The sequence below is a fragment of the Cygnus olor genome, chromosome 2, assembly GCF_009769625.2.
Source record: "Cygnus olor isolate bCygOlo1 chromosome 2, bCygOlo1.pri.v2, whole genome shotgun sequence".
Classification (NCBI taxonomy): domain Eukaryota; kingdom Metazoa; phylum Chordata; class Aves; order Anseriformes; family Anatidae; genus Cygnus; species Cygnus olor.
Window position 1 is genome coordinate 99,567,307 of NC_049170.1, and position 26,584 is coordinate 99,593,890.

Sequence of the window (26,584 nt, forward strand, 5' to 3'; positions counted from 1 at the left end):
CTTAAACCTAGATAGACTTATTACTTTTTTCTACAATTTTCTGTACTACTTGATTTTTATGTGGAGGAAGATTGAGCATCTGCTTCCCAGGACCGGAGGAGGTTAGGTGAGAGCATGCAGATGTTAATGTTACTTGCACTTGGAGTGTGCAGTTTGCAAAATGATGTTTTCTTCTTTCAAGACTGTAGGAAAAGATACATTCTTCCAGTTCCTATTTTATATACGTATATGGATTTTGATGTAAAACTAGTTAAAGAAGTTAGAAGTGGTTATCTTAGTGTAGAAATATTGTGCCAGTAAATATTGAGATAAAAAGTTTTTTCTGTCTTGCTCAAGCCCAGCAAGGCAAGCCAATGAATTTCTAGAGAAATCATTCCCACTTCTGTGTCGTAATTGTATTGTGAAAATGCTATTTTATTATAAAAGTATAGTGAAATACTTCTGGATCAAAGGAATTGCCATATGTATATATTTTTTTCCTTCTTTCCTTCCTTTATCTCTCATTCTGTCAACCTTTTATTCTTAGATGATCTTTGAATATGTATTTGCTGGACAGTGTTTGCTAGGTAGTCTTATTATCTTTAACAATCTTACTGCAGTATCAATAATGTAAATTTTTTTTTGTAGTATTCATGATGTAGTAACAATAGAAAGTCCTTTCAGTTTGTAATCGTGTATTGTCAAAATTCTCAGCAATTCTTGAAAGGTAAGATTAACTTTTTTTTTTTTTAATGGTGTTTCACGGGAACTATATTAACCTGCCTTCCAAATTAGACTGTTTGAATATTTGATTGTCAGAGAGAGAAAAACTCTGCATCTGGAATCTTTGACTTCTTGTTGACAATTTGTTTTATTTTTTATTTTATTTTATTTTATTATTTTTTTACATTCCAGTTAGCTTTGATATACTCTACGCAGATGTGCTTTGTAAGGGAGAAGAGTTCTGGCAATATAAAGGCCTGGAGAGTCAGGGAGGTAGTTAAAGACCCCAGACTAAACAATGAAGGCTCTCCAGAGGTGGCAGTGGAGATGTAGAGCTGACAACAGAAGTAGACTCATAATTCAACCTTTAAGGGTAGTGGTTCCCAAATCGCTAGTGGTAGAGAGCTGGGTGTTACTCTTCTCTAAACGTTTGCTACCCTTTACAATAAGGAAAACCTTTTCAGGGTAGTAGGAGTTGCAGGGCTGTGACCAGGACAAAGCAGTCTCTTTGACTCTAATAAGGATGACACTGGAAAGTTTGGGAAAAATGGCAGCAGGCAGAAGCTGCAGAGCCAAATTCTGAACTCTACTGTTGGGGCATCTGGTGTCATCCAGGGGATGTGTAGTAGGTCACGTATAATCTTGAGAAATCCTTAAGACAGTTTTACATTTTTCAGGGGGACAAATTACTTAGCTGTACAAGTAGTAGGGGTAAAGACAAATGGCACAAATGATTTATTTAGTCACTGAATATTTCAGAACAGTGTCTCATGGAAGCATCAGAAATAATCTCTAGTTAGAAGAAGTGAAAACTGAGAGGTATGTGCTACCTCCTTTCCCCTGGGGCCTTTTTAAATCATAAGGCAGTAAATTTCTGACACTGGTTCCTGTCTCATTACAGGTCAGAAGAGTGTTCTTGTGGAGTGATGGTAGGCTATAGGCTATACCTATGATCATCTGTCTGTAATTATCTACTTTTTAAAATTGTGCAGAACAAAAGATCACCACTTTAACTTTATCTGAGAAATGGACAGTGAATGTTTGCAAGCTGTTAAATTTGAATAAAAGACTTTCTGAGTAAATAGTGTGGCTAACACACGGAATTGTCACAGTCTGCTGCAGCTTTTGAGTTCTTTGTATCCCCTGGTGTATTGCTGCAAGCTATAAGACAGAGGTGAAGGAGAGGAGGTGGTTCCTGTAGAACATAGTAAAATAATGAAGTGTCCTAATATAGCTGGCAGGTTTGCTTATCTAATGCTATTTAAAGCTAATGAAAGCAGTATTTCATCTTTGGATCAAGGTTTATACATATTCTTACAGTTGTGAGGATTGTCAAAGTAATTGATGTACTGCCAAAGCTGCAGTGAGGATACAAATAGATTCTTGTGTGGGCTGGAGTAGATCTTATAGTAATTTCATAGAAATTGGTGTGTGTGAAGAATATTTAGTCCCTTATTCTGAGGTAAAAACAATCCATTAGTAATGTAGTTTTTGAAGAATATAGATGTTGCTGTTCTGAATAGGGACAGTAATTTATCTAGCCTTGTATTTTGTTGAGATTGATGGCTAAAGCTTCAAAGTGAGATGCAGCAATTTTGGAATTTCATCCCTTACACATGATGCAGACAAGCTGCTCCCTACATTTGCATGTGATGGTTACATTTTGGCCCTCTAATATGCGCAAGGGTGCGGTCTTTATGATCAACACCTGGTGTGGAAGCTTTGCGGGGAGAAGGGAAAGTATTCATGTATCCTTGCCAGGTACCTAGAGCAAGCTGCAATGCAGCACACTATTAGAAGCCAGCATTTCTTGTATGTCAACACTGTTCCAGTGTTGTTGTTTTTTTTCCAGCAAAGAATTACAGGGGAAGATTTGGAGCCCAGAATATAGTTAAGGACAGAAGTGGGTGCAAATGACCGTATAAAAATGAAAAGAGAAGCTTAGTGCTTTCAGTGACTGTTTCTGAAGATGAACTGTATATTTTTTTTGCTGTTCCTGTTGCTATACAGTTTAAGACACATCCAGTCTGCATTACTAAACTCTTTTAAAAACTGTAAAATACTGGCAAACAAATACCATTTTATATGGGGAAAGCCTGTCAGTGATTTGTTACTGCTATGGTGCTGCTGTATAATGTATGTACTTGTTGATGTTTATAGTCTAGATGGTACACAGATGACTTATTTGCTTCACTTTCCTGCTTTGGCATGAGTATGAGTTGTAAACTTAAAATGCATGAAAGAGCAGAAATAAGAATGATAATATCTTCCTTGTCTATTCCAGTTACTGTGTTCACCATCTAGATTATTTTTTTCATGCAGTTCTTTTTCAAAGTTTAATTATTGTGGTCCTACTTCTTTGACCTGTGTTGTGTGTCCACCAAGGATGTTATACTAAACAAATCTGTGGAAATATTTAGGTGTCTTCTGGATCTTTTAAATTAGTTTTTTTTTGTTTGTTTGTTTGTTTGGGGGAGGAGGTCTTGCTGGTGGAAAGGCACTGCTAAAGCTATTTTAATAATTGAACTAGGACAGTGCTTTTAGTTTTCTTTGATTTAGGTACCCTTTTCCAGTTGAGGTGAAGGCACGCTAATAGCTAATTTAAGTCTGAAAATGGATTTGCTTTTCTTGTTGCCTTTTATGAACCTCACAGAAATTGCCTGTGATCTTTCAAAGGTTGTTAGATGATGGAGAACCACTGAAGTATCAAAACTTGTGTAGAGGAAGAATCGATTGAAAAACAATTGCAAGATTCTGCCAGTAGATGGTGCAGTTAGTAAAAAATATACTGTGGAGACTTCAGACTGAATGAACAAATTTTGAGTTTTGTGATTTCTGACAAGCTTTTTGGCTTGTGAGACAAATGAGCTGAGTGTTTTTTTTGTTATTTTCTTCAAGTAAATTAAATTTTGTCACCTGATCATCTCAGCTGTAGAATATAGTGGAAACTATTACTTGTAATATGCCAAATTATGAGTTTGGAAGTAAATTTGCAGTTATTCTGCTCAATGGTTATATGTGCTGTTAGGTTAAATCCTCCGTACCCTATATAGCACAGATGAATAATAGTATGAAAATAGTCTTTCATACTTGGGGAAAACTCTATGGAGCTTTCTAACTGCACCTTCAGCTTGACCTTTTTGAGACAAGCATGCTGCAACTTAGTTGTTTTTTAAATTGGAGATTCGCATACCTTAAGGACTAACAGACTGTGGTTAATTTGTGTTGTCAGAGAACGTCTGTGTTCCTTGGAGTAGCGGTAAAAATTTGATGTAAAAACTTTTTTCAACATGATTAAATTGATAAAGAACAGATTTTTAATGTGGCTCCTAGAGGCTATGCCTAGAAACATTTGGTGGGAAGGATAAGTTTCTGCAGTATGACTCAAAAATATTAGGCAGCACTATGAAGTGCTGAAACTTCTGCAGTATTCCAGAATCTGACCTTGTAAACAACAGTAATGATGAACCTCATTAAACCGAAGCTGTTGTAAAGATTTTCTTTAAAGTCTTAAGTTGACAGAAGTAAAGGCAGTGTGTCTAACTCTGGGACTCTATAAAGCTGAAACTGTAGATCCCACATATGAATCGACCACTTATTCACATGGATATGTACTCAAATTAATAACTTTGTGATAACATAATGAAAAAAATCTCACACCATTTAAGAAATTCAACAAAGTATTTTATGATAACCTGCATCAATCCTTCAGCCTGTGAAGTATGGTATAATCCTATTGATCATAGAGCAATCAAAGTAAAAACAGGGTTTTTTGGTTCTTGAGCACAATCTAAAACTTGTAGAGATGGGATCAATAACTGTCCCACTGCTGTGGTTTTGTTTGTTTGAATAACTCTGTGGGTAGTGCTGACTATGTGTTTTGGAAGCATGGCAAACAAGGGAGGAAATTGGAAATAGAAGGGATCAGTAGGAGGTAAAATGGGTGCATTTCTGTAATTTTGGCTAAAAGAAATTTTTTAACTGTCCCGATTGGTTACTTATTTTGCTCAACACTAAGGCCACTATTTTAAAAAGTAATTAGAAGTTGCGTGGGTCAATTTTATGCACCAGGTGAAGCATCTGTATTCCAATCTGTCCTCTCTAGAAATACTGAATTATTGCTTTGCTTTTGAAAAGACCACCAGTCTAAGGTGCTGCTAATGGAACATTTGAAAATTAAGCAACTCTGTATCAGTAGTATATGGTAAAGTAGTTAAATCTTGATGAATAAACTGTTTTTTTTTCATTTTGGCACAAAGTAGCTAGGAATACTTTTTTTTTTTTTTTTTTTAAGAAATTTGATCTGCTTTAGAAGAGCCATCCTGCTAGGAAAAAGAGGTTCAAAATAGAAAGCTTTTCATGCTTCCTCTGTGAGGCATTGTCTATCCCAGCTCTTCAGTTAACAAATGCTGTGTTTAAAGTCCAGGCAGTGCACCAAGCTATGCTCCCATTTTGAATTTGTGAACTAATCTTGCTTTCAGGATTCTTGGTCTCTGCTGCCCATTAAGAGTGCTGCCTGCACCCCAAGCCTGTCAGCAAACCACGCCACCTCAAAACCTTCCTTGACAGTTGTTTGCAAGCTGCTTAGTAAAAGCTTGCACCTATATGCTGACACTATGAATCATGGTTTGTAATACCCAAAATGACAGATGAATTGCCTACTACTACTTCCTGAAATCTTAGCTCCTCCCATGTTATGTCGGGATTGTAAAACATACATTTCATTGTGTGTTGTGTTTGCTTGATGTCTGGGGGTAACTTGCAAGTGCTCTATATATTAACAGGTTGTGAATCTGATGTTCTCAGAGAATTTAGTTCTTAACAAAACAAAACAACAACAACAAAAAAACAAAACCACATTATTTCTTTTGCTAATGTTGCTTCTGTCATTGTTCCAAAAGTGGCAAGAGGCAATGTGTTCTTAATCTTGAATCTTCTCAGCTCTCCACGAGAAGTAGATGTGCTGTTAAGCTCACACAGTTCTTTTAATTAGGCAATTAGCTGTAGAATGACAATGTGAGGAAATCAGGAGTGGGAAAAAATAATAGACTTGCCAGGCCTTAACAGTCCATCAGTTACTACAGTAATCTTTTAGTTTCATTCCTTTATGATCTAATATCCTTGGTGGTACTGTCATGTCTATAATTCTGTCTCTATCGGTGAAGCTGTTCAGCCTAATAGATCTGTCCCAGGCAAGCAGTTTTCACACTGCATAACATAGATGCTTTGCCTACTCAATGGTCCACGTCGGCTATTAAATAGCGATACTGGTCTTCTCTGTATAGCCTCTTAGTGAGCAGCTTAAGTTGGTTAGCTTGCATTGTGCAACTGTAATAATGTGGTTTGTTTGCTTGTTTTGGGTTACTGGTTGGATCTCTTGATTATTTTTATTTTTGAAAACTGCTTTTCAATATTTGGTACCAATGCAAGCAACAGTGATATTTTTATGGAAGTATATATTGGGTCATATGCCCTTGCTCAGTATGTCTTTTTAAGAAATTGGTGTGCAAGCTGTGACTTTTTAGCAGTTCATCTTTCTATTTATTGAATGTATTTATTAACCATACATTGTGTCTTTCCAGTTGGTAAAAGCTTTGAAGATGGACTGTTTCAGAGTTCATCAGTATTATTTTTAGCTTTTTTTCTTTATTTTCTGAAGAGAGAAACAGTAAAACATGGTTTGCTTTTATGAAGTACATTCTTTGACTTTTTCTGTAGTCTGCTGTGTTACAAAGATGATTAATTGCTCAGGCTACAAGATAGAACTCTTTTAGGAGAGCCTTCTTTATCTGATAGAGGCTAAGTTCATTGAGGGAGAGAAAAATACATTTGTACTGGCTTGCAAAATGGTTTGTATATTTTAGAGGTAAACATTTAAAAAAAAAAAAAAAAAAAAAAAAAAAAGGAAGCTCTGGTATTGATAATACCGGGACGGGACTAACTTTATATGAACTTAAGACTACTCAGTTACAGTGAGCAACGTGCTGTTTCCTCAAGTATTTGTCAGGTAGCTCAAGTATTTTGTGGTTTGAAAGACAAGCTGAACAAATAAACAAAAAGATTTACCTCATCATGTTTGTTGTTTATGAGCTATTAGACTGAGCTGCCTGTCAATGGGCAGACTTAATTCAATGTATGTGTACAGTAACCTAATCATGCTTTTATAGTAGTGCTTTTATCTGAAAATGAAGCCTCTGGACCACCCCTGGATGACACCTTGTGCAAAGTCATTCACTGTTGCATGTGAAGATGTCTTCAGGAAGATTATCTCCAGGGAAAGCAGTCTTGATTTGTCTTACTGGGGAAGTGTACTTATGTCAGGCTTCTAGAGGTAGGTTGCATGGTCATCCTGTGGATCAACTGGCTTCTCCAGGTCTCATGAGGAGAGGGTCACTTATGCGGGGATCTTCCCTTCACAGCTCAGGGGAGCTTCTGGATGGTGGCCAGAGCCAAAAGGAAGGCGGCATGGGGAGAAGCCGCTCATGATCCCTTCTATGGATTTCCACAAAAGATAGTACTTAACTGTGAATGGAGGGCCCAGCTGCTCCTGCTAAGAGGTACAGATAATCTTCAGAAAGCCAAAGCAGACAAGTCCATTTGCATTTGCTCTACTCTCTTCTGAGCTTAGATGCTGTCTGGACCTCGGATAACGAGTGCCATTTTTTGAGGATTTACTTTAGTCTAGGGGTTGCATGGACAGCAAAATCTCTCAAAGATCTTAATGACCTATATGATAAATAAAGCATTAGAGGCCAATCCTAACTTGTGTTGTAGCCTAGAGGCATAAAAAAATCTTTCTTATCCTCTCTTCTTCAAAGGGTGGCCTGTGTGAATACCCTTTTTTCCCTCCCTGTATTTCACTGTATATGTCCTACTGTATATGTCCTTCTGTAGTGAGTATGAACAGATGGGGTGGACTGGCATAGGCTGAGATTTCAACAGTTAATTCTTCTGCAACACAGAATGGGAATAGATCCATCTTCTTTATCAACTGTGAGAATGCCTCTTTCGTGGTGCTGACAAAATTGAGTTCATCTGAAGGCTCTCATCTAAACAGGGGTTTTTCTCTGATTTGATTCTTCTCCAAAGCCAGTCCTACTTTCTGTTTGTGTCGAAAGCTGCAGTAGCTTAATGATTATCTCTAAGCTAGGGTGAACTGAGCCTCTTGTGTGGTTGCATGTGGCAGTGTTAGAGCTGATCTAAATCCAGTTGATTTCACTGGCTGGGATGAGGAAATTTGAGGGGAAATCTTGTGAGGAGAGAAAATCCTTTTCCTTCTGTCTTTCTTTCTGTCTCTTTGACAGGTTTATGAGACAAAACATATAGCTTTTGGGTCTGTATATTTCTGCAAAATTATTGCTTTCTGTTGTAGGTTGTTTCTTGTAAATGAAAAATACAAGAAGGAATTTGGGGTCAGTCTAGGCTAAATAGAAACAAATCTCTCTTCTTGATGATTTTCATTTCTACAAAAATAAATCGAGCTTTGAGCATAGATAGTTTTTTTTTTTTTCTTTAACAAAACTTTTTTTTCATACCCAAATAGCTTCCTGTGGCTGTTATTTTTTTTTCACCCTGCCAAACTGTTTCTCCTGCTCTAGACAGTGATGAAGAGGGGGTTGGAATGCCCCAATTCTCTTTAGTGGACAGACTGCATTTCTTAATCACCTCAGAAAGGCAAGTTCTGTTTTTCACGGGGTAGGTTAGAGAAAAAAGGAGTACTGCTGGAGGAAGAAAACCTTGGAAACTACTTTGGAATGAAAAATACCTGTTACTTCTATCAAATATTTTGTTTAGCCTTCAGAAATGCGAGAGTTATTCCTGTTTCAGAGTTAATTATCTATCTTCTATTTCTGTTGGGGCTTTCCATTCTACATCACTAATTTTACATAACGGAATTCTGACTTGTGTGAAATGATTACATATTGTAAGTGGATTGAACTAGCTATACGATACATTCCGCTTTAAATGTGAATAATCCAGCCTGAGGACACACTCCATCTTCAGAAACTTTTCCAGCACTTTGATTTTATTATGAGAGAGATGAGACAATGACATTTTTTTGTTTACCCAATATGGTTTTCACTTTGAAAAAAAAATAAAAGCTTCTTTTTGATAGCTGTTACTTCTACCCCAAACTTCCTTTCTCTTGCTACCTTACCATGTCCATAAAAGATGAAAGATTTTTACTCCCTGCTATAACCTACTGAGGGATGATGCGTAGAAAAAAGTAAAAATCCAGCAGGAAAGAAGGAAGTGAAAGTGATGTGCAGGGCTATATATATCTTTTAACATAAAGATCCCAAATACTTGGGAATTTCTTATATGCAGTTCTGGTGTGTTTATAGCAGTTGCTATATAAAGATGTTATATTTTGTCCCCATCTGACTACAGTAAGGTAGGAACTTTCAGAACTGGGCCATTTGTTAGTAATTACAGCGCTGTATTATCAGACTAACAAGTATGTCTAGGTGGAAGACAAACGACAGTAATAGCAACAAAGTGGATAACAAAAAAACTGAAATCCTCCATCAGCTTTTTCACTCTGGTCAAGCAATTGGATCAGAGAAGTCAATGGCACCTTGTACGTACGACAAAATACAGGAGCATCACTGTCTGTGGAGCCCAGCTGGAGAGTAACATTGCGGCACATTTCTTCCTGCCAGCGGTATCTCGCTGTCAGCAGAATTGTCATCATTAATCCACATCTTCCAGGTTGCAAAGTCGTTGTGAGATTAGCTGATTGGCCCCATTGTCATGATAGTACTGTACTGCTTTACTGCAGTTTTTTGATGGCAAATATTCTGTATATTGTGACAGTTCTGAAAAGATTGTACAAATACATTGTGTGACATATTAACACTTAAAATATATGTCATCTTTTGTCCTTTTTCACACAGTGCATACACTACAGCTTTTGGGGATGGCTAGAAGAGCTCCGTTTTGTTTGTGCTCTGACGTGGCGTAAACATCAACAGCTTCTTCTAGGATGTTAGGAAGACTGAAATTAGCCTATAAGTGTTTTCATCAAATATATTTTAGTTAGTTACACTCTTGGATATGCAAAACTAAGGTAGATATTTCATGCAAACAAAATATCTTAAATTCTTTCTTGGGCTTTTTGCTTCTAGCTTGGCCAGAAATATTGTATAAACAATCTTCTGCCTTTTATAAGATCAAAATTTTAGAAGGCCTGTAAAATAGTGGGATTTTCTTTTCCTTTTTCTCCCCTCTTTTTCCTTTTTCTTGGACTTTTTCCACTACGAAGATACATTACAAAATGTTCCCTTTTGCTGTTTTTTAAGTCCTCAAGAACTTGATAAAACTTGATTTGCTTTCTTTTCCTCTCAGTAGATTATTTCAGTTATTTACAAGCCATTTTTATGTTTATAACCTGGAGCCACTACTAGATATTGCTTTAGGATCCTGAATCTGGTACTGAAAAATAATTATTTTAACTTGATAAAGATGCAAATTTTGGGGTCCTTTGCCTTCTGTCTAGAATTGCTTGAGAAAAAGCACACTTATGTGCTGGATTTGAGGGATTCTGTACTTGTGATATGGCTGCACTTGGAGGATTCATTGGCACTGTTGTAAAAATGAATTAGGTGGTGCCACGAGTGTATTCGAGAATTGAGCTTAGTAGGAAAAGAAGAAAAGTTGGAATAGCAGGGTTATGATGGGGTGGGGGGAGAGCAAGGGAGAATGCTGTATTAATGTTATTAAAACTGAAGCGATGCAGTCCTTAATGGAATGTGTGGTAATGTTTGGGGAGTTCAGTGCTGATCTCAGGTACTTATGTAAGGAAAGATGAGTGTGCATGAGTAAATATGATAAAGGATATTTTATGATATTATACTCACAAAATGGATTCATGAAGAAAGTACTAGCTTTGGCTGCTTTGTGCTACCAGCATGTCATTAAGTAAATCATTAAAACTTTTAGATACTGTCTACTTCTAATTGGGCAAAATTTGTTACAATTTATAATTAATTAGTATTCATTATGATTATCACCTGTAACCATGTAGGTGGCTTGAGGGTACATTCAGGCCTCTTCCTGAAGCCTCTGCTCTGAAGCCAGGCTTGAAAAGTGCCTTAAAATGACTTTTTTGTGTGCGCTAACAGCCTGGTGAACCTTGATCTTTCCAGGCTTTATTCTCTAGAGTTTTAGCAAGATTCCTTACTTCAAGCTTCATTGCAAGCATCATCCAGTGAATAGAAAAGCACTACTTATATCATAGAATGGCTTGGATTGGAAGAGACTTTAAAGATCATCTAACTCCAACCCCCTGCCATAGGCAGGGATGCCGCCCACTAGATCAGGTTGGCCAAGGCTCCCTCCAGCCTGGCCTTGAAAACCTCCAGGGATGGGGCACCCACAGCTTCTCTGGGCAACCTTTTCCTGTGCCTCACCACCCTCGGAGTCGAGAATTTCCTCTTAATGTCTAGTCTAAATATCTCCTCTTTTAGCTTAAGGTCATTTCCCCTTGTCCTATCATTATCTACCCATGTAAAGAGACCTTCTCTATCTTTTTATAAGACCCCTTTAAGTATTGAAAGATTACACTGAGGTCTCCCCGGAGCCTTCTCTTCTCCAGGCTGAACAGCCCCAGCTTGACCAATGACAAATAAACAATATAGTCCACTTGGCCATGAGTAAATATTTCAGAGAAATCTGAAAACAAACATGAAAATCTAATGTTTTAAATAATTTCTCATGAGATGTTAAGAGGAGTCATAAGCAGGGCTATCACAGAAGTGGGTGGACTGGCTCTGTTCAGCTACTGGTTCAAGTCTGCTTTTGTTCATGTCTTGATATTTGTTTTAGTAATGCTCTGTCCCTGTGAATGTATTTGTTTGGCATCCTGTAGAAAGCAGCTTAAATTGTGTGCAGAGAGATGCAGTCCGAGGATTCTAGTGGAGCACTTCGGGGCTGGAGACATTTGTAGGCTGACTGAGAAGGCTCTTATTTGTGTAGACAGGCTAATATCATGGTACACTTGGCTAACGCAGAGATTATCAGTGTTTTTTTTTTTCCTTTGTTTTATCTTGATGACTCCAGTGGTAGTATAATAATATTCTGGTAGCTGGCTAGTTGGCTATATTTAAGTTAGGGGATGTTTACTCTTATGAAACTGGTAGCAATGAAACAGCAGCACTGCAGCACTTTCCCCTGCTTATAATGGAAAAACATCCAACCCTTCTTAAGTAAGATTATTCTATTTCTTAAAAAAAAAAAAAAAATCAATTTAAGCAAATTTTGCACATTTTGATGCAGGAATAGAAATGTGGTATTTCATTGCTATCCTGCATATAGCCATGGTAAGTGACAGGTAGGATGTAGTTGTCTTCTGACACTCCCTACAGAAAAGATGTTGCAATGAAGTTTGCGGTGGCAGCAGCAAACTGCAGATCTCTTACACCAGGTAAGAGCAGCTACCGTCTGTCTTCCTTTTTCTGTGCTTGAATGTTGCCTTTGATATAGAGACGGCCAAAAGAAAATCTGCCCTGGACTCTTTCCAGAAAGTTATTGAAATCAGTCTTCGGCAACTGTATTGGCTTTCACTGTGTATCAAGGTCACTGAGCTGCATGAGCTCAGGATAGCCCTGATAAAAATAGAATTTGAGTGTTTGAAAATATATCTTTTTACAGTTTGAAAAAATAAACGGGACCCTTATAAAAGTCTGTTATACATACAGTGTTTACTACTTTTGCCCTGATCCTATGCATTTTTTCTCTCCAGACAAGATCTTGCTGGTTAGTGTTTTTTTTTTTTTTTTTTTTAAATCAGTAGCAGCTTTCAAACATTTGTCTTGCCAGAGCTTCAGAAAAGGAAGCTGGTTGTCCCACAGTTTCTGGCACTGATGACTAGAAATATAAGTGTGTTTCTTTTGAGATGGAGATGTGGTTTGTGTTTATAAACGAGGGAGGTGGTAGTTTTGGATAAAGGTAGTTGATGTTTTCCTGGTGAAGTATTGTTCTCAATGGAAGAAAAATCAGCGTGTCCAAAATTGACACCTGTATGTCTACAGCTTCATGATAGTTGTATTGTGCTGAAGTTTTTCAGCTCTTGAATAAACTGGAATTTTTCTTTTAAAAAGGAGGTGCAAGTGCCAAAGTGGCTTCTTCTCTGCACAACACAGAACTCTTCACCATAGTCTGAGGCCTGGATTCATGTCTGTCCCCAACCAGGATCAGACCAGTCCCCAGAAAAAGATGAGTGTTTCAATACCAAGATATGAATTGTTCAGGGGTGGGTCTCATTTCTTCTCTTGAGGCATTTTTCTTCATGTTCTCACTGACGCACACATACAGTAATTTAGCCTAGGGGGAGGGAGGAAGAGCTGCAACTAATTGCCTTGTGGCAATTGCCTTGTTGTGGCTGTGCTTTATGTATTAGGAGTAGATCTTGGATGTCTAGAGCAATAGTGTCAGGATAGCTTGCTGAATCTCAGGTGCCTACAGAAAAAAGCAGTTCCTGCACGGTTTGTTAGCCTGGTCACTAGGATCAGAATGCATCTCATTTAGTGATACTGCATATGCATAATGGAGAACAGCAAAATTTTATAGCTAAGGCTTATAGCTAAAGATGGATAGGATTTAAAAAAAAAAAAAAAAAAGTAACATCATTGTGTAATTGTCTGGAGGAGGGCTTAGGAGCCTGCGTCCTATGGAGAAGGTGTGGCCTGCAACTTAATTTTGTATGACTAAAGGCCAAATGTTTACTTTTTCAGTTGGCTTTTTGTTTTTTCATGCTGTTAGTGAATATTGCTAAGGTCAGAATAGCTGGCCAAAGAAGCTTTAAATCTGCAATTATCCCTCAGCAAGGGTGAAGATATCCCACCTTTATTGTAGAATTTGTGTGGATTATATCTGAGCATATACATTCTGTTTTGTGCCTAGAAATGCACAGGTTTGACCCCTGCCTTCCTCACAGTATGTTTGCACGGGAAGATTTTCCAGATGTACTTAACTGACCAGGTGCCTTCAGCATAGCAGAGTTATTAACCAGTAAGCCAGCATAAAACTTGTAAAGTATAGCTGCTACAGAAAAGGACAGTGAGGAAACACAAAGACTGTGCCTGAAGACAGAAAAATAAATAACAGTATGGTGATAATTACCTCCAGTAGGTATGGCGTTGTGGTAGTCATCAGAAATTTATTTATTGTGTCTGCCTTTCCCTCTGTCAGCGATGAGTCTCCTTCATCCCCCTGTGCTGGCCTGCCTGCAACCTTTTAGAAAAGTTCTCGGAATTATGGATGAAATGGTAGGAGTAATTAGACAAAGTGTTGCTGTAAGTTCCTGTGGAAAGAAATACATCTGTTAATTACCTTAGTTGAGCTCTGGCCAAACTTAGCTTCTTCTATATATAAAGAATTCGATAAGCAGTTGGGTGAAGTAATTCTGCTTTATCTACTTTGAGATAGGACAAAAGGTAACAAACTGAAGTGACTACAGAATTGGAAATCTGTCACTCCAGCATTGACTTGTTCAGCATTTTGTACAGAGGATATAATGTGTTTGACCAGAACTGAGCACTCGCTTCTGCATGTCTGACCTTGTCAGACTGAGGGCCCCTTCTAAAGAAAGGCACCACCTCTAAGCCAATGGTAGGTTGTTGCTGACGTGAGTCAGGGCTGGATGAAGTCCTAAGGCACGTGTTTTCAAATGTCAGCTGGAAATCTTTTTAGGTGTCAAAAGAGTGGAAGATCAGCATTTCCAAACAGAACCAATATGCACTGCACAGGCCTATTAGGCCTGTTAAGTGACACGCCTTGTCTCTGAAGCTTGGGATATAGCTTGAAATTAATGGAAAAATTGCAAAAAATTGGTCTGAAGAGTTGTATAAGCATTATACAACTGCATATATATTGAGAGTAAAAATAAGACATCTGAAATCAAAGTTTTGGAATTGAGTGAATCATAGGAATTACGGCAAACTCAAAGGACTAAGCGAAGCTATTGCATTTGATGCTCCATCAAGATGTAAGAGTGTGTTTGGTGTGACTGTGACTCAGCACTTGTGGGTGAGTCATTCCTCATCACTGGGACCCCAGTGCTGTTCTTCTTCTGGCTGACAAAGAAGAGAGGAGGTGGAAAGAGATTTAAACCTACACAGAAAGTTTAAACTTCACAAATACAAAAGAGACGGGGACATTTTACCCCCACTATTTTTCTTGAAAGAGTCTCTATTTTTGAGTATGGTATTTTCAGTGGAATAAGATGACTTTTCAGAGGAGTTATATTTATAGTGGAGGCCTTTCATATTTTATTTTGCAGAAAATTAATCTGACTATATTGAACTTTTAAGGAAACATTTAAAGCAATGTAGTTTGTTTTGTTCATGGCTCTTTCATACAGATGGGCTTAAAATACTTCACAACAAATAACAGTTGTGAGAAGACAATAATAGTGGAGAGGGACTGAAATCAGTAAGTGCAAATGGGTGAATGTAGGTCTGAGAATATAAAACATCTAATGAAATATGTATGTCTAGTAGAAACTGCAAAACAAGAGGGTTGCCAGCAGTGACAATATTCTGAGAAGGTCGGGGCTTGAAGGGGGATGAGAGGTGAAAAGCAGTGAAATCCTCACCTCAACTCTGTTTTGTCTGTGTGTTTGTCATACGTAAGGTCAGTAATGGAACAAGGGAGCCTTGGGATGGATCCTAAAGCCCGTATCCAGACAGAGCAGATATCCCCTGGCTTCAGGCATAGTGATGGTGGAGTTTAGAAAGTTGTTGTGGTTTGTTTGTTTGTTTCCCTGAAGCTTCAAACTTGTCTATTAATAAAGACAGTGGGTTGCTTGGTGCATTGGTGCACCTGTGGGACTGGCTGGTGTGCACTGGTGAGTTCACCTGTTGTACCAGATCTGTGGTTCTGGAAGTAAAATCTTTTTTGCTTTCCTTCTATTTGCCAAATCTGGAAGAGGCCATGGGGAAGTTTTATCTTATGCAGTAGTGCATGTTAGCTTCTTGGTATTACCTGGGAATCTCCAGTAACAGGTTCTTTGAACTCCCAGTGAACCAAGACCTTGGCAATGCTAATGATTTTTTTGTTTTTCATGTGTCAAGTTACAGTTGTGGTTTTGGACCTTTTTATTGCAAGTCTCAAGTATGTTGCAAGGTTTGAGCAAGTTTTTTGTGTGGTGGTTCTGTGCAAGGATGTGTAGAGTAGGCAAAGCAATCTTCTGGACTGAATGACTGTTGTGCTTTATTGTCTGACTAGAGGGGCTAGGTGTTGTGATTCATATTTCCATCCATGTAGATGGTACTGCCTACATATACCATGTTTATAAAGAAATTCAGGAAGCAGGATCAACTCAGAAAAGTTATAGTTTTGCTGGCAGAATCAGTGGGGTTTTTCTAAATGCAGTTCCATAAGCCATTTGCTGGGTGTGATGTGCTGTAAAATACCCACATTATGTGTCAGATTACACCATTCTTTTTTTTTTTTCTTCACAGAATATGATAAAATCACTATATGTTGCAAAGAGACTGTCATATGTGCTCATTGCTTATTTTATTCTCCATACTTTGAGACTCTGGTTTTCAAATGTGAACCCTTCCATAAGATTTTCAGATCTCTTATGGGAAAGTGTTTTGGTATGTTAGGTACAGAACCACACCAGTGTCTGCACTGTAAGCTGTGAAGAAAGCTTTCAGTATCTGGCAATGTTACATAAAGGAATATAAAAGAGTGATTAGAGACAGACAAGGTCTGTGAAATACATCTAGAAGATTTAACAAATTACAACAGCATTTCTTAAAGAATTTATCATTCTTCTCTTACTCAGATGCTTTCAGCATGTGATTTTTGTTTAGAGTGACATAGTATTTCTTATTTTTGTGATTTTATTGCATATGATTGATACTGTTGTAGATAATTAGGTGATTATGTTAAAGTGGTGACTGAACTAATGTGGAGTTAGGCTCGAAATATGAAAAAAATGCTATGTGGCAAAACCCATAAGATCTGATTCATAACCTTTTAATTTGAGAAGCCCATAATGAATTTTAATGGAATATAAATTGGTAAAGCAGGAGGAAACAACGGAAGATCCCAGGCTAATACTTCCTTTTATCCTTATTTTGTTACAGCACAGGAGCCCAGTGATGTCTCTTACATAAGAGCACGTGTGCTAGTATGAGCTCATCTCTACTTCCATATCCTCAGAACATACCAGTGACACTTTCAAATGAGATCATGTAATGCAGGCTTGTAGGTTCTACTTCAAAATGTGATCTAAGCTCTAATAAGGTAAGAACTATTGAAAATATTTTCAAATTACAATACTTGCAGTGAAAAATAAGTTGCAAAGTAATGGTTTAGTACGTTCCTTATTTTTTCCAAAAAAATATGATTATGAAAAAGTAGTTCAAATGTCCATGTACACTTCACAGTATTGAGCATCTTGAGTATTTTTGAAGATTAGATTTGTTATTAACGTCTCTAATTCTGTGAATGGAAATACTTGCTACAAATGACCAGCGAGAACAGTTCTGTTTCTCATTGGTGTTTTGAGGCTTTGGGCTTTGGCTTTTTACCTGAATAAGAACAAAACTGGAATGTTTTGATGACGCTGCACAACAGAATTGCACTAAAGTTGACTATTTTCCATTTTAAAAGCTCAAGATTTTAATTTTGTTCTCTTCAGCTAGAACCTGATCCTGACACTTCTTGGATATCTTCCACATGAAAACTTTTGACCCGTTTCACTGGAAATGTTCTAATTAGTTCTTGTTTCAACTTCAGAGTCTTTTAAAACCAGAACAGCAGAAAACTGTCAGCAAATCTGAGTCAGTAAAGACACAGGGTGCAAAGAATTAAATGCAAAGACTCTTATGAAGGAAGAGCAAAGTCAGGGTTTATACCCAAACCAATTTAGCTTAAAGTCCCATTGGTATGACCACGGCACTCACATGTTCTTAGCCAATTGTGTGGCAACACCCACAACCCCCCAAACTGAAAGCATTGTGATATTATTTATTACTGGAAACTTTTCTATCTACAACTGTTCTGCATGACTCTGTCACTTTCTAAGTGCTTTTGTTGAACTGAAAGCCAGCTCCACTTCTTGTTTGTTTAATACAATTTTATTCAGATTTTAACGGGGGTGAAGCTATGTCAGTATTAAACACAAAACAAATGTGAATGAGATGTTGAATTTTCTTGTTAGAAAATTGGTTTGTTTTTCCAAAAGTGACCAGCCTCAAAAGTAACCTTTTTGTTGTATTTGTTTGCAAAACTATGATTGTTCCTTAGTAAGGAGGCCCTATTACTGTCCTGGAGGCAGACCTCAGGGAGGAAGCTAAGCCATCAGCCCCTTACTTTCAAGAAAATGGTTACTCTTTTGTAGAGTGAGCTTTCAAGTATTTTTCACTTAAAATATGATGGAAGAGAAGGAGTGATATTTTATAAAAGCCCCTTCCCTCCTTTTCTTCCTGTTCTTCTGGTCCGGTGTCTTCATCTCTGTTGTAGCTGTCCTTGTCAGACTAAGGCAGAAGGTGAGATGCTATTTAGACTGCAGTTTCAGTTTGAAAATCCTTTCTCTATCTAAGCAGGATTAGATATGCTGGAAGGGAATGGATTATTTTGGGAAATTTTTAGGATGAAGAAACTTTTTCACTGGAAAAAAGCCATATACTTGTTAATATTCCTTTCACTCCATTCGCCAGCTGAATCAGAGTCCAGCTGTGCACTTCTGCAGTGCCTTAGCAGGCAGTGGTTGGAGCCTTTAAGAGTAACTATGTTGTGAATGAGCTCCCTGGGGCATTATTTATTTGTTTTTGCAGGGAAAAGAGCTTGCAATGTTATTGCTGCAGTAATATAAGAGAGAATACAACAACAATAAATGGATGTAAAAGACAAGCATGTGTTGTTTGTCCCCCGTACAGTGAGTTATGCCACCACTGCCTCTTAGCAGAAGCTTTCTGCTTCAGAGAAGTGTTGAAAATACGGTAAAGGTGAAAGCTGTTGTCATCAAACATGGTATAATCCAGTTATGTGAAGATCTTTGTCATTTTAATTTTCTGTGCACTTTGCTAGTTGAGATGCTGAAAACATTTTCGTTGTTCTTGAAATGGTTAATGTTTGCAAGTTGCTACTTTATATTGCATATATGTAGCCAGACAGTCTTCATTGGTTTAATTGTTATTAGCCACTAAAACAAAGCATTAAAAGCTTCTCAGAAGCCTTTCCTACTCCTGACTTTGAAGAGTATGCCTGTTTTTTTCAGCAGTTAAACCTGTGCATATAACCAAATTACTATGCTTGTCCACTGCTTTCCTTCCCTACCCCATACAGTTTATAGTCAGCATAATCAATTGCTTTTTTAAGTGTAAAACAAATTTCCTTTATTCTTCTTTGGATATTGGATTTAGTATGGCATTCTACGTACAGATAGTTAGGCAACGATAAACTGCAATGCTATTCACGGTATTTCTGTAGCTGCTCTAGCCTTTTCTCTGGTGGACACACATTAGATGGATTTCCTTAATCTTTCTGTAGGCCTTGAGACTTGAAATATAAAGCATCAAAACTGCAACACCATAGCAAAGATTGAACAAATCAGAATGATCTTGACTTCATTTGTTTTGCACAGCTCCCTTTCTAATACCTCTGTTTGCTTTCAAAGGAATGTTTCTCATGATTTCAGTTTTCCTTAAAAAAAAAAAAAAGTTGCATGTTTGGTTCTGAAATAGTTTTAAAGCCAAATATTTCCATTCCATAAGAACTTGGTAATAATGCCCTTGTCTTTCAATAGCCGAAGTTACAAATCCTTACAGAAACATAGGAATGGTTCGTTTCAAATGCATACATGTTTGTAGCTACTATGCATGCAGTTATTGACGTCGGTATTTTGTGTGTGGGTCACTGCGTGACTTGGAGATAACAGGTTATTTTCAGGTGTGAAGGTAGAGCACTTGGAATTTCAAAGCATTTTAAGAGTTGCCTTCAGTTAGTGTTATCTCAGTATTTGGTACGTTCTGCTTAGATATGGGCAGGCTGTTCTCTTCCCCCGTGTTTGCTTGTGTACCCACGGAAATTGGCTTCTCCCTCCTTACAGTCTGCCTATCGAATTTGCAAGGTCGGAAGAGTAAACTGGGCACTGGGACTCAAGTTCTTGCCAAGCTGTGTCGGTGCCTTATCAATAAAGAAAGGAGGTGTCCCTGTGCCACTGCTGGCTGGTGTGGGGCAGCAGCAGGCCATTATCATTCCTGAAGCTTTGAGTGTTTCCCAGCACAGGGGGCTCCAATGGAGCTGGGGCCTCTCTTATGTAAATATTTAAACAGAATTAACATTGCATGTTTAGTTTTGGAACATTAAACAGTTGTACTGCAAAAGCCTTGTCTATATAAAAGAATGGTTTCTTGAAATTGTTCAGTAGTTCATCAATTTGGACCAAACCTGGAGGGTGATACTGATCCCCACAATAGACATATCTGATTTCTCTCTTTTATTTTTTTTAAGCAGCTCTCAAAACCCAATATTTGAAAAAACATTTTATCTATATGTGTATATCAAATTAACTCTTTGCTTATTAAATTATTTGCTTAGTTTTTATTCTGAGATTTTGGTGACTTTGTTACCAAAATCAGCTTGAAAATAGAGGTAGCCTAGTTTCAGCTGGAGAAACTATACAGGAAATTGCTTTTGTTAGATCATTTAAGAGACAATTTGGATACTCTGAATGAAATCCACAGAAGGCAAGGGGGATGGTCAACTACAGAAAATATTCACAAAACTCGGTGTGGTGGCTTGACCCCAGCCAGCGGCCTAACACCCACCCTACCTTTCACTTATTCCCCTTTGCTGTGGGATGGGGAGAAAACAGAAGAAATGCAAAAAGGCTCAAGGGTCAACATAAAGACAGGTTAATGAGGAAAGAAAAAGCAGCATACACAAGTGAAGTAAAATGAGGAATGCATTTACTGTATCCCATTGGCAGGTAAGTGTCTAGCTGCTTCCTCGGAAGCAGAGCCTCAGCTCCTGTAACAAATGCTTGGGAGGACAAATGCTATAGCTATGGGAGGACAAATGCTATAGCTATGGGAGGACAAATGCTATAGCTATGAATGTCCTGCACCCTAAGCATGTATTTCTGAGCACAATGCCTTATAGTATGGCATATCCCTTTGGTCAGTTTGGGTCAGCTGCCCTGGCAGTGCCCTCTTCCAGCCTGCTGGCCTTAGTGTGTGCATGCGGGGTGGCAGGTGGCTGGAGAGAAAGCCTACAGGCTGTGCCAGCGCTGCTCAGCGACTGCCGAAACTAGCACTGCTTTAGACAGAAATGCAGACTGCAGTGCTATATCAGCTGCTGCAAAGAAAGTTAACTCCATCCCTGGCAGATCCAGTGAAAACAAAGTGATTTCAGGAAACAGTTTTTTGAATTTCATGTATCTGTATGGTTGCATTTAAACAATATAAAAGATGCCCATCAGAGATTAAGTGAAAAAGAAAAAAATAAATCGACTAGTTCATCTCCAAATTTCATGCTCAGTTTAATTACTAAACTGCTGGCCATAAGTAATTGAAATAATACGTTACTGACTAAAATATTTCCTGAAATGCATAGACTCCCTTGCATGATGGAAAGTGTTTGCACTTTCATCTCAAGATTAAAAAACAGGTTGATAGGTTTATTGGGACAACACGTGTCTTGAGCTAATAATTTCTAATTATTGGCAATTGTAGCTCAAACAAAAGTATTACCCAAGGTACAGCAGGATGCCGTCTGGGATTTCAGTTCCATGTAAGAAATGCTCAGTGAGGCTTCCTGTTCAATGGCATTAAAAAGTATTATTCAGTAAGGAAAAGGGGGAAGAAATGCTTGAAATTCAAAAATCTGTTCATGACTCCGGAAAACTTTTCATTTCATTTTTGGGAGCAGCTGAATCTGTTCTGAGACAGTAGTAGAATTTAGCTTGGGTGAAGAATACTGCATTTAGTTGGATATTTACTTGCTTGGCTCTTTGTGGCTGGTCAAAGTTGCACATGCAGCTTGTAGTAGTATGTTTGTCAGAACTCGCACTGACTTTCCTGGTCTCCAGGAGAAATGGAGAAAGGTGGAAAGTATAAAAGATTCAGCACATTTCCCATGTACTTGTCCTGTTTACAGATATCCATTGCCCAGAACATAAGGCTTTGCTCAGAGGTGGAGAGTGATAGTCATTTGGTCAGCACACTAGCATGGAGATTTTTTCTTTAGACACTTGTAAACAGTTGCAAGAAGCAGTCCTCGTCTTGCACTTGAGCAAAAAGATACCTATGCCTCCGTTTTGGTATTGTCTAGAATTCTTTCTTTTGAGTTTGAAGTAGCTATGGTCCTTATGGAGTGATTTCCTCCAAGTTCTGGATGCCTCCGATAAAGACCTTTCCTTATCTACATTTTTGTTGTTAGGATTTTTCTACAAATGAAAGCACCATAGATAGTCCTGTTTACAGCCAGATAACTTTGCACCACGTTGAGAATTTCTCATTTTGAAGTAATGCCTAATTACATAAAGGGCATAGGAATGATGTAAATAGCTCTGAGTATTTGGGAGATTAAAGCTATTTCCCCTTTGTTTCTGGTGAACAGCTGATAAACTACCCTTTTTCCTGTTTGGGCTGTTAAAGGAGAGACTGCTAATATATTCATGTAAAATATTGGACCAACTATTTATACATACATTTTGAAAAGCTTTTGATATCTTTTGCATTACCAGCCCTCTATAGCCAAGAGACACACAATGCAGTATTAATGAAGCTGGTGCAATTAGTAATAAGCCACTTTGCTTGGATACATCCTCTCTGCTTATGTGTCAGTGAATGCCAATGAACGGAGAAGTGACAGGGGTGAAGTGATTGAATAGATTTTGGCTCTGCTATCTCTGCATGAGGGCCAGCCTAGCTCTTTTTAGGCTCTAGAGTTTCATGAAGATGGTTTAATACATGGAAAGCGACAATAAAAACACTTCTGTATATGAGCAGTTTGTGCTTTGAGCTGACTTTTTTTTTCTGCAATGGTATGCTCTGTATATGCACACACACAAGTGCCAAACATGCATTGTGTATGTATGATATGTAAAGATGCTAAACATCAGCTCCTTCATATTCCAAGTGGAGCATTGGGTACTCAGAATCCACAAGGATCTCTTCCTGGTATCATATACAGGAGACTAGAATAGACATTGCATGTTTAGTTTTGAACCTGTAGGGTATGATCTACTAACTACAGACTAGGAAGACTAATTTAATGTAAGTGCCCCTAAATCAATTTTTAAGTAGAAGTTTGGGTTTTGGAAAATCATGTTTTTAAAAATATGTTAATATTATAAAAGTGAGAAGCAGATGCTTGCTCAGTAACTCAGAAATTACTGGGAATGAGATCTGGGAGCTGAAATACGGTAGTAAATTCAATGAAGTTATATGGGTTAGACAAAGCAATGCTTTGCAAAGACAAACTTTGGTATTTTGTGTCGCATCATTTGAATTCTATTAATTCATGCTGTATTTCAGCTTAGAAGATCTTTCTGGCAGTAGCAGTGTCTTCATCAAGTACCTCAGTGCTCCACAGGTATAATGCATAGATAGGGGGTAATGCATTTATCAGTTGCTGTAATTGTTGTTTAGTATCTGTGTTTTTATAAAGTTTTCCACGGTCATCCTGCTGTCAGCAGACATGCAGCCACTCTATGATCAGCTCCCTGTAAACATCTGTAAGAAACACGTTCCAGCATGATTTCTCTTGGTGTTCTTATTGTTACATTCTTTGTTTTACTTTCTGTAATCTAAAAGGCTCTCTGTGGCTATACATGTATTTTTGCTTTTCATATGGGGAAATCTGATGCTTGACACAAAATAAATAACAGGCTGTTCAGTGCTGAAAATGCAGATGGATGCAGCAATGCCTTGCAGTCCTTCCCTGTGCCAGAAATAGCAGAAGGCATTTCCTTAACAGGCTTTTTGTTGGCAGAGAATTGAATGGCACTAGAAGTACAGGGAGATGCAGCACTGGATTCCTGGGGCCAGCTGTAGCTGGGCTTTGTGGTCCCAGCTGTGCCTGGATGGAGCAGCAGAGGCAGAGCCAGGACATTTCCCTTGCAGACCTTGGTAAATGTTGAGCTGACCTGCTGTAGGCTGTGGATCAAAATGTTTAGGATCTAAAATGGATTGCCTAAAGTGCTGGGAAGAACAGAAGATATGTGATAATATTGTTTTTTTCCCCAGCTCCTAACTTCTTTTAGTGATGGCTGTCCTTGAAACTGGATACCAGTGTCTAGTACCCGTAAAAAGAAGCTGAGCAAGTCAAATCTTCTACTCTAAGTGAAGGATAGAAAAAGATTATTTTGGCACTCTAGAGATGTTATGTTCCTTTACACTCAGGTGAAGTAAAACTTACAGCATGAATGATTTCAATAAAAGTAAATGCTGTCTTTAAGTATGGCTCTGTAAAAACATATCCAAAAGAGCAGACAAAAGGGTTTGGTTTTACTATCTGAATTCTAAAACAGCATGATCTAAGTTAAGTTGAACTATAAAAGCAGCAGGACCTCATTGGGAGCCTTCTAAGGAAAAGTTAGCATAGCTGATGTACAGTGGGGCAGTCAGGACAGTAATTCCCACTGAGTCAGCACCAGGCCCTACCCCATGGATGGTGCGAGAGGTAACAGATTGTGAGGATGCATGGGAAGAAAGAGAATTAAAAGATGGTTGTAATAGCATATTAATGAAGCACATCTACTCTTGGAAATGTTGTCTTAGGATTTTCAATCCTCTAAACATTCAGAAACTTCAGTTCATGAAAACATCTTCTGTGACGTAAGTATCCTCATTACAGTGTAGCATGGTGCTTGCGACCATACTGGTGCTCGGTGCTCAGGTGATGCTATTGCCTGCCTGCTGTTTATTGCATTCCCATCATTATACTTGTGCAGTCTTTTATCTAAGTACTTTAGCCTGAAACTGCCTCAAAGCAATGAAGCTCAAAGAATGAGGTGGCTGATAGGCCTACAACATAAAACATGGCATCACTTCATGGTCGAGTGGTGTTTTATTGTTTAAAAGGAGAATTGTTAATCAGTGTTTTGAATAGAAATGCTCTATTTAGAAGGAAAGAGAGGGTTTGTTCCGTGACAATCTTTGAAACAACAATTACAAACTTGTAGAGAAAGGAAGCCGGGGTGCATATGTGTTTCCAAAACTTTGAACCACATCATGAAATTTTGTGGTGGGCAGATTGGCAATACTCCATGTTCTGATCACTTTCATGGGTTTTAAATTTGTTTTTCTTACACAGTGGAGTTAGGAGGAGCTTTCAAATGCTCTGTGAATTGTATCAGAATGCTACATTTTTAATTTAGTTTTCTGTCATGTGTGAAGCAGACCCCAGTGCACAGAGCTTATCTTGCTCAAAACTTTAGTGGAATCAATGTGTTGGTGTGAAAGCTCCAGCTTTGACAGGGGTGCATATTCTAGCACAAACGAAGGATTTCATCAAATCATTTGTACATTTTAAACTTTCCTAACAAAACAACTTGTGCTCCATTACAGTGAAGAGAAATTTGAATGCCTTTGCTTCATAAAAACTGGCACTGAATCCTATACAACATATTGTCTTTTCAGTTAATAGGATAGCATCAAGAGTAAAAGTGGTCTGTACTCTTTGCCCTGTCAAAATATGAAGGAAAATATTACTTAGCTCATATCTGCTTTTTCTTTTCTAGATATATTGAAAGACTGCATCAGAATTCAGCTTGAGTCTGTGCCAGCAACTGTGCGGATTCATGGCAGCATCCATACTGTAGTACTGCCTGTGCACTGAGGCATGCAGCTTCTTGGTCTCCCTCTGGATACTGAGGAGATCGAGCTGTTTTTCATCCATTTCCCTTCGTTCATGTGTCTGACTCGAACCATTTTGAGTTTGTCGATCATCAGAGAAGGCTCCCTGTGGTGTGCTAGCCCTGATCTCCCTTCGTACTCAAAGGAAGGCAGAGGCTGTAATGATGAACAATTCCCTGGGGTGGTTGCATGAGGGTTGGAGGTTACAGTGCAAGCTCAGCCACAACCTGTTTGTAATCCTTCCTGTGTGATGCAGGTGAGAAAGTATGCCATCTAACTGTACTTATTAAAATCAAACAAAATCTATTCTTTCCTTTCTGAAGCTGAATAGACAAGAGGTGTGTAAAAGTATATTTAAAGAGCCACCCTATATCTCATTTAATAATGCATTATTTTTAGTAAATATATTTTAGGGAGGTAGTGGAATCAGTTAGTGGAAGAATCACAAGGAAACAGGAGACCAATTTGCTATAAGCCTATATTTTTGGCTAAGATTCCCTAGCCGTAAAGAGTGTTGCTGTATAATTCTCCCTTTGGCAAGGTCTATGAATCACCATGATGCATCTATAAACAGAATGTGAAATGGCTGTGCTTTGTTAGATGAAGCCAGTAATTCACTAAGCACTCAGATCTGTACTGAACTCTCCTTCAGGATGTAGAGTGTGTGTCACTGCTGTTCAAGCTGGGGGAAACAGGGGGCTTGGCACCCCAGTGAATGTATGCTGCTATGCTGACTGGAGTCCTACAGAAAAAAAATCTAGCAGTAATACATGATAATCTGCGTAAGTGGACGTGGCTTCTCTCTGTGTGTGTTACTCTCTGGTGTATTTTCAGCACGCTTGCTGGAAACTACTTGTACTGCACAGCAGTTGCTCTGTCCTCCTGAAAAGTGTAAACAAATTGTTGTGGTTAATGATTATAGCTGTTAAATGTTTGTTTTTAGTAACTTCTGCAATATCTCAGGCTCTTGCCAAATATATATATATATTTATTTATATAAAAGATTCATTTCCCATTCAAAAATCATTTTAATTTTTCAAGATATCATCATAGGTCTA

At 38.2% G+C, this 26,584-nt stretch overlaps 1 long non-coding RNA gene across 1 annotated transcript; it reads left to right on the top strand.

Annotated features, from left to right (window-relative positions):
* LOC121065632 lies at positions 1-26,534 on the top strand. Its single transcript, XR_005817208.1, has 3 exons — positions 1-106; positions 16,803-16,962; positions 25,412-26,534. It is a non-coding gene; the product is annotated as an uncharacterized LOC121065632 (long non-coding RNA).
* The last annotated feature ends 50 nt before the right edge of the window (positions 26,535-26,584 follow it).